This window comes from Alligator sinensis, unplaced genomic scaffold (genome assembly GCF_000455745.1).
Source record: "Alligator sinensis unplaced genomic scaffold, ASM45574v1 scaffold439_1, whole genome shotgun sequence".
NCBI lineage: Eukaryota > Metazoa > Chordata > Crocodylia > Alligatoridae > Alligator > Alligator sinensis.
Window position 1 is genome coordinate 314914 of NW_005842523.1, and position 9153 is coordinate 324066.

General features: G+C 37.8%; 1 long non-coding RNA gene across 1 annotated transcript in view; it reads left to right on the forward strand.

Annotated features, from left to right (window-relative positions):
- The first annotated feature begins 510 nt into the window (after nt 1–510).
- LOC102380116 overlaps nt 511–9153 on the forward strand; it is a 15781-nt gene continuing 7138 nt past the window's right edge. Inside the window, exon 1 of the long non-coding RNA XR_324760.2 lies at nt 511–623. This is a non-coding gene — a long non-coding RNA (uncharacterized LOC102380116). The remainder of the gene's footprint in view (nt 624–9153) is intronic.

Consider the following 9153-nt stretch of genomic DNA (forward strand, 5'->3'; position numbering starts at 1 on the left):
GTATCATTTAAAAAATGTTTTCAAGCTGAATTCAAAGAATTTATCTAAAATGGATTTTGTTGAACTTCTTAAACGATGAGAAATTCTTAACCATTCATATCGACTGTAGCTTGCTTCTAAAGTGGAAAGAAATATATGAAGTTCCAATCATTTTGACATGTGTAAGGGGTTAAGTCATTCTTGAACAGTTTATCGCTCATCAATTGTAATTAAATATGTTTATATTAAATTATGTGCTGTAATTAATGTAAAATCTTTTAGCCTGTGCTGTTATTAGAACCAGATGCTGAAGTATCAACAATATTTCAACATGACTGTGCTGCCTTGCCAGCTGTCTAACTGTAATTACTTTAATCTCAGCTTGTTATCTAATTATCACCTTTGTAAAGGGAAAAGTACTCTCTAATGCGTACTGATTGTTTCAGATGATGATGAAGAGCGTGAAACAGCTGTCAGATATTTTAGGCCTGCTTATCTAGATTAGAAAACTTATTGTGAGGCCTAGCCGGCTTCAAACCTCTCTGACAGAAAGTGGGATAGTGGACGTGAGACTTTTTCCACCTTGTTTACCCGTGGAATGTGATTCTAATAATTAGTGGAAACAACAGAACTGCAAGAAAGAGGTAAACAAACATTGTTTTCTGAAAGCACAGTAAGATGTATGTAGATGAGTACTGTACTGATTTGTATAATGAATGTATGGTAGAATTTGCCCTTCTATACGCACAGTCTTGTGTTTTAATTACTTGCTGGCAGGCGGTGTATCTTGATCGGTAACATGCCATGACCTAAAATACTGTATTAATGTATTTACTGAGTCTTGCAGTAACAAGATCTTACGTTGAACTTTCAATCCTGGAAGACCCAAAATGGTTTAAAAAATTTAAGAAATTATACCTGGGGATTGTCATTTACTATTGAAATGCATTTAGCTTCTGAAATGAAATGTGTCAATTGTCTGACAGAATGCCTCAATATTACACAACAATTTAGGACAAGAATGGAAATGGTCTATCATATGTAAATGAAAATACTGAGGGAGTTTTGGTAGATTGATAAGTAAGAATGTAATTAGAAGGTATTACACAGTACCTTTTTGGGTTTTATATCCTACTTTTTTCTTTCTTTCCTTTTCTATTTTTTTTTCTTACCAAAACAGTGCTATATGATCTTTGAAGAGCTGTAAGTCTTTAGACAACTTTTAGATAAGGACCTCTTTTTCTAAAATACTGAATTTATTCTTAAATATTATGTTTCTTGGTGGCAATTAAAACAGTTTTGCTAGGATATTTTTATAACTAATCTAGCTTTTAAACTTGTACTGTGGCAAGGATTTCCATGATTGAAGTGCATTGTTGTTAAGGCTGGCAGGTTTTGCATGATGTTGAAATATTTGTGAGGTGTTGTTTCTTTCCTTGACACTCTTATATAACTATTTGTCCCTTTCTTAGACCACACTAACAATAAAGAAAAGTGTTATTTTTAAAGGGTAAATGCACTTTTGCTTCTGATTTTAATTTATATTAATCAGTTCCTTAAAAAATAGTTTTCTGTTACTGAATTAAAATGACTCAATGTGTCTTTGTAAGGACCAGTTGTGTGAGGTGATGAACTTTTTTTGTGAATGCAGTCATACATGTATACATGGTCTTTTTCTTAATACTTTCAAGTACTGTGTCTGTTGTTCAAATATTTTAATGACTGTATTCTCCCCGCTTAGCTTTAGCTTAAATGGAAGACTCATACATTTGGTTGAATTGGTGGCCCCCTTCTTTACCCCTTATTCTGCTACTGAAGTAACTGATCCTCTGTAAAGCTGCAGTTTCTACAGAATGTCTATCCTAAGGGTCGCTTCTAGAATAAGAAGAATCAGAATGTGGTGATAGATCAGTGATGAAATGTATATTGTCTTCCTTTGGCAGAAAAAGGGAATACTTAAAATTCTGGAGAGTAGGGATGTCCAAAATAATGCATGCCTGCATTTATCCTTGCAAATGATTGCACATATATTTAGATGCCTAACCAATTTCAAGTTTGTTCATGCAATTTGTGCACTGTGTGCTCATATTACCAGCCATGTAAACTTTGGAAATTCAGACTCTAATTGTAATATTACTTATCTAGAGCTTTTGGTCCAAGGATCTTAAAGTATGTTACAAGGTAAGGTGCTGGTGATCTCCAGTTTCCAGCTGAAGAAACTAAGGGCCCAGGGTACTGTTTAAATGACAGTTGTAGGGTATATAGTATTTGTGCTTGTACACTGTTTTTTATCTTCATGATACAGCATAGAGAAGTTTTATTAGCTGTAATGTATTAACAGAAACATCTCCTGTTACTTCAGTAAAACCATTATTTCATCCATGAATGACACTTTTTTTTACATAAACCACCAAGAGCATTTTGACAGACCTTGAGAGTAAGCATCCAGTAAAATCCCATCTACAGAAACACTGTAAATTATTTCTTTACTTTTTAAATTACGTTTTGATCAGCACTGTCTTCCTTCCAAAAACAAATTTAGAATTAACTTTGTGTTGTGTGTCCAAAAGCAGAGAATGCCTCTTCATCTTTAGCATACACCCTTTACTTTTCATATAAGAGATGTATATTGGCCCATTAAACTATAATGGCTTCTTCAGTTTATCAGGTCAATGAACCATGAACTAAAGTCTCTTAAATAGGGCTTGACATAACTGGTAATGGTTCCTTTGCAGCCATAGCATCTTTCAGGTTAGCGACTTGCTAACAACAAATCCCATGGAAAGGGCCTGACATGATAGAATGTATAAGCAGTGTCGAAGGAAATAAAAACACAAACAACTATTATTGAGTAACATTATGCTAAGAAATTCTCAGTGGAGGGTAAAAATAAAGGCAGTTTATTAAAATAAAATGTAGGAAGTTTTTTGCCTTTTTAATAACATGAGTTGAAAAACTAAGTTTTATCTGAATTTTAATCCTCTTGTGTTCTTTTCCTGTGGTTGTGAATTTCGGAAGGATTCTTTGGGTAACCATAACGTGTAGCAGTTGCTGGGTTTTTTTAACATAGTCTTTTTGTGAAAGAGCTCATAATCATATGAAAATGTTCCATGCAGTATGAACCTTATGTGTATTTACATCTGAATCAGTCTTAATTTCGAGAGAAGAAGGAAATGGTTATACCTACAATAAAAAGAATATATTCATGGTATCCAGCTTCTTAATATTTGTATTGATGTTCATTTGTGTGTAAATTAATTATATTGTGTGTGTTAAATCTTGGCTCTACTGAGGCCAATGGGAATGTTAACTTTGATCTACCCAGGATTTTACTATGTAATTCTATAAAAAGAGACCATGTGCTGAATCCTTACTTTCTTACTCTACCTATTTGTGCTGCTTTGGTACAAAGAAACATGAAAGCCTGTAATCAAACCTTGGCCATATCTTAACCAAATAGACAAAAGCTGATAAAGAAATTTAATAAAGATGAGAGGGTTTGGGTTTTGATTTTTGATTTTTTTTTTTTTTTTTATTTATGTATGTATTTTTGGAAAGTAGTTTTTTTTTTAACTGTAAAATAGTCGCATTAAAACTGTGCTTTCTGGTTGTTTACCAAAAAGTATGGGGTATATTTTCAAAGCCTTGTGGAGAAGCTGCCCAAATACTGCAAGTACTCAAATTTGAAGATGACCCAACAGTAATTAGATTCTATGCATGGAAAATTATAACAAATTTATAAATTTTCAGTATAGATAATCTAATTATTGGAGAATTAGCTTTAACTTGTCCCCTGCACTGCTACAAGGGGACAGGCCGGGGTGGCGGGGAAGGTGGTGTGCAGAGGTGAAGCAGCTTGGCTCCTGCTTGTGTCTGCCCCTCCTGCAGCCTTGGGGCCCTCCCTTCTGCCTCTCTTCTCCCCTCCCCAGTCTGTGCTTCCTTCCTCTCCCCTTACCCTTGCTGTGTGCCAGCAGGCTCTGTCCCACTCCCTGTTTTCACCTGGGACACCAAGCATGGCCCCAGCCTGGCCCCGTAGCAGCCATGTGGGCTGTGCACTGCTGCTCTGGGGCTGAGCTGGGGTAATGCTTAGTGCCCCAGGCTGCAGTTTGGATGGAGCATACCAGCATGGAAAAAGTATAAGGTGGGGAGTGAGCCCTCCCCCCATGCCATTTTAAGAAGGGGGAGAGGGGAAGGGAATCTTATCAAATAAATACAGGATTTTTTAAAGAGCCTTCTACATTAAAAGGAGTAGATGAGGATCCTGATGCAAGGAGCTTGTAACCCAAAGGAGGTCACACATTGTTTCACTGGAATAGAGCCTGTAAAGTCACAAAAAGCAAGGAGGACTTGGCTTTGCTGGACAGATCTACCTCCCACGGAAGCAAAAGGAAACACTAACTTCATTGGGAGCTGTATAGGGACCTAAATTAGAAACAAATATAAGAAACCACAATATTAGAAACTGGAAAGGACAGAACGGTGAGAGCAAAAGTAGAAGAACATTAATACATATGTGGGAGTGAAGCTGTGGACTGACTGGCTTGTTATCAAGCAGGTATTCTGTACTGCTGACAGCTCCAGTGTATAATGACCATTATTGAAACATACTCCTTTTGATTCATACATAGGCTTACAGCACTGACTTGGCTGCCAGAGAGATATAGGAAAATGCATCCTACAACTTCATACGTGGTTTCTGGGAAATCGGGGAAAACAGCAGTTTTTCACTTACACTGTCACTATTTCATACTTGTCAGCTAAATTAATATTAAATATTGGAGGTTACTGTGTAAGGCAAGTGAGAATGAGTGTTCAGTGGTGTGCTTTGTGTGGTGCATAATGTTAGTAACCTGGGTGAATTTCTACATAGTGAATGATTATAGGATTATTTTCCTATAATTCAAATAAAATCTAATGGTTTCCTTTTGATAATGAGATTTCTTTAAGTAAAGGAACCTCATTTAGTGTTGCTGTGTATAGCACATAGATCTGTGCAAGTTGTGAAGATGTAGTACAGCAAGGCTTGGAAGTAGGGCTGTCAGTTTAATACATTGTGTGAAAATTGGGGCCGAAGGTCACCAATCTCCTGGTACACAAATCTCCCTCTGAGAATCTCATTTCATTCAGACTATCAGTTAGATTAGAAATACCCTAATTATCCCACTGAAATTAAATTACTTTATGTAAGGGTGATATAATGAACAACCATAAAGAAGCTATACAACCAATCATCCTATTAGTCACAGCAAGACGAGACTATACACTAAATGGCTCTGGTTGATTATTGCTGGCTGGTCTATGCCACATAAAATTGAGGGAGGAGAAGGAAAACAACCAAAAAAATTGTTCTGATTTTTCTCTTATTTTTATTGAAATAAAATGTAATTCATTATGTATGGTTTTTAGTGAAAAAGGTGTTTAGTTTCTTGTGGTGGCAAGGGATTGCAGGTTTCATGAGTTATGAAGAGATGCTACACAATTCCCCATTGGTCAAAATGATTGCTAGCATCTGAGTGCCCAGGTTGTACTAAACTGAAAAAGAAGACCACTTCTACAATTGGGGGATTTTGGGGAATTTTCTTTAAAGTATACTGTCATTTACCTTTCGATCTCAAATGTAAATTTAGTCTAGGGCTGTTGAAAATAAATAATTCTTTTTGTATAGTCTGTGCGCTAATAACTGACAGCCTCCATCCTCTGCTGGTTATATTGCTATTGCAAGAGAAGTTTTTACAACTAATGAAGGAACGGCATTTTGGGTGGAGATTCCAAAAAGAGATGGAAGTGCATGAGATGGACAACTGGTATCGATTAAGGCAGTTCCATCTCAGCCAGCATTTAAAGCTGCTGAAAGAATACAATAAGGCAGTTAGCATTAGCACAGGAAGCTGCCTGTGAATAGACTGAGATTTTTTTTTCAGGGAACCTTTTAAGTAATACAGGTTTGTTTGTTTTAATATTTTTAAAGGATCTGTTTTTACATATAGGGATGGGAAAACATCCATTGTTAAAAGTCATAGGGTTAGCAAAATAATGTAAGTGTTCATAGCTCATAGGACACAAGGTAAAACTAGCTGGGTAAAACAAAAATCATTAAATTTGATAGCTAGAGTTAATATGGGTATAAGTGTGAAATGACTGCTTTAAAACATTAACAGAAGAAATGTAGGTATATAGCAGTATCCTAGGTAACAAAAGACATGAGATGTCTTACCAGCCTGATTGTCTTGTAGTCTGTCTTTGTATTACCTTGCAGGACACCATAAAATAAGATAAGACCTTTCAGCTAAGGTCTGATCCAGGGAGGAGGAGATTGTTAGGGTGGGTGGCACCTTTTTGGAATTACATCCATAATTGTATTTGAAACTGATTTATATAATTGTTATGATATTCCACAATGTGAAATATCATATAGATTCCCTTTCAATGGGAATGACAAAAAAATCTAGTAGTCTCCCTGAGAAGCTTTAAACTGCTGTTATCATCCCTATCTTGAACTCTGAACTCTATCAGGAATCTTATGACAATGGGATAAGATAAGTTAGAAGGCAAGGTAGATATGCATCTTTATAGACTAGCTAAATGAGAGCAAGTGCACATCTGCCAGGAGATAGTCTTGGCTGGTCATGACTTGCCAATGGGAAAAAGAAAAGGAGGGGTGAAGAGATCTGGATTTATGAAGACATTTATTATAACTCTTGATGCAATTAGTAATTCTTGATGCTACATTCACCTCAAACCAATAATTTTGAACAGGGTAACATCAACCTCTAGGCCACTTAATGAACAAAAGCTGTACAGAATTCTTCAGCAACTTAAGCCTGATTGACTGGCTATGTGTAGTCTCTTTTTCATTACTGTACTTGGAACTGATGGTTTCCACAGAAAAAATTCTCATAAAATGCCTCTGCCTTATGGTTTTTAGGACAAAACATCTTAATTGAAATTGCTATATACTGCTTTAACCATGGTGGTTAGAGGAAGCACTCCCCTCCAGTTTAGAGAGAAACTCACACTTTTTCATTAATTGCTACCTAATCAACTATTGCAAATCTGTCCATTTTTACAGAATTTTCTACTGCATATCCATGGATCTTGCATGCTAGCAGTGTGCAATTTGAGAAATTAAAACTGAGCAAGCTGGTGGCTAGAAGTGTCCTGAAATTAGAACACTCTGGGAGTCTTATAACACAGATAACAGTTAGAAAGTTACTTTTTATTCATCTGGAGTAGTATAGTCAGCTGCCCATTCCATGACTGCTTAGTTTATAGATTTGAGTGCAATGGATTTGCCAAGGGCAGTAAAAATTAACCTTTCCTGGCAGATATGCCACAAATTAAACCTGGTGCCTCCCCCAAGTGCCTTGTGATCACCTTCCCTTACCTGATCTGCAGCTCTGCTTTCTGTTCCATATGTGCTCCTAGTTCAGTCTTCTGCTCTGCTTTCTAGTCTCTGCTCTGTGCTCCCTGCCCCATCTGCTGTTCTTATTTTCTGCTCCCTGCCACTGCTGCCTGCCCCTTCCTTGAACTGCCACATGTCACACACACAGAGTGTCTGTGCCACTTGGCCACCTCTGCTCTAGAGGAGTGCTTGCTCACAACCCCCAGCCTCGTCTGGTCTCTCTGAATACCCCTTGAAGACTAGTTCAGGCATGGTTTGTAGAGTGGGGTGAGCCTTTGGCTCCTTCCCAACTCCAAGACTCATCCGTTAGATCCCTGCCCCTTCCTGGTTACCCAGGTCCTTCTCTCCAGAAGCTACCTTTCAGTTGTTTAGTTTGCTCATTAGATTTATATCCCATCCTATCAAAAAGGCTCAGAGCAGCTTACAGTAAACAGGCAAACTGTGCACAGATGATAGGATTCTCCCAAACAATACTCCAGAACTTCAACTCCCTCCCTTCCCCAAATACTTTTTCTCTGCCCAAACCCCACACAGGCAAACCTTCTAACTAATTCCAGCTTTGGACCTTTTTCCTTTCCAAAGGTTGAGTCAGTCTGTGTTCCCAATCCACCCTGCACATCCCAAAGCTCACTCAGCTGTTCTCTCCAGTCTCTCTCACTCTTGGGTTGATGTCCTTTTTAGGGACCTCTCTCAATACTTATCTCACTCCTTCCTCTTGTAGTGAAGGGGAATGCAATGTAGTGAGGTGTATTTTGTCAAGGTGTCAAGCCCACCTGAGGTGTCCGTGAGGTATCTTGTCTTGTTCAGCACATAGGCAAGGTAACTCTGGCCTCAGTTGCTCTTAACTCTGCTCCTCCTCCACCCCCACAAGGTAGTAAAAAAAAAAAAATCCTGAAGAATGCAACATTATAACTTGGACACATACGAAACAATACAAAAAATCACTGTCTGTCATATTCGGACACTGACACCAAGCAGCTTTAGGCTGTTTTTAGTCTGAAAGCTAGACGGCCAAGGAGAACTGTAAGGTTTATTATTTTTGCAGCAACCTCACTTGGAGAAGAAACTATATTATGTTCATTAAAGCTGAGCCCTGATATTTTGCACCCAGCTCTCATGTGGGTGAAGCCTTTTCTTTCTGGAGGTTCAACCTGATCATTATATTTCTTTCTTCAACTGTTGTGCCTTTTCTAGGTCTGGCAGAAAGCAATGCTCAATGCTGCTTTGTGTACCTGAAACCCACAGGGACTCATGAGAAGCCAGGGATAGACATCCAGTGTGTCAGTAGATTGCACAGAAGGGCATGTCTTTGGGGTATGCCTCTGGAGTGTTCATGAGCTTGGGACTTTCATACACTATTATCTTCATGTTGGCACCTCAGTGCAGACACCTCATCTTCCCAAGGCCATAGGCATTTCAGTAAGATGTTTGTTTTTTGTTAGTTATTCAATGTTAAATTTCCTATAAGGATTTAATCCAATTCATGCAGATACCCCATGTGATCCTCCTAGAATAAAGTGCCTGGAACAATGTGTGCAGTACACCTGTGCATGTTTATTGTGGTGTGGTGAAGCCAGATCCAGGAAAAGCAGTACAATAATTAAATGGATGACTGATGAACAACAGCTGGGTAGATGAGCTTTTTAGATAAACAAAAGCTCTTAATAGTACAACTTAAAATCTTTCATGACTATATATGCTTCTGTAATAAGCTATTTAGAAATTTGCAAAACTGGATCCTTTTAAATGTTTACATAAGGCAATGCATTCCT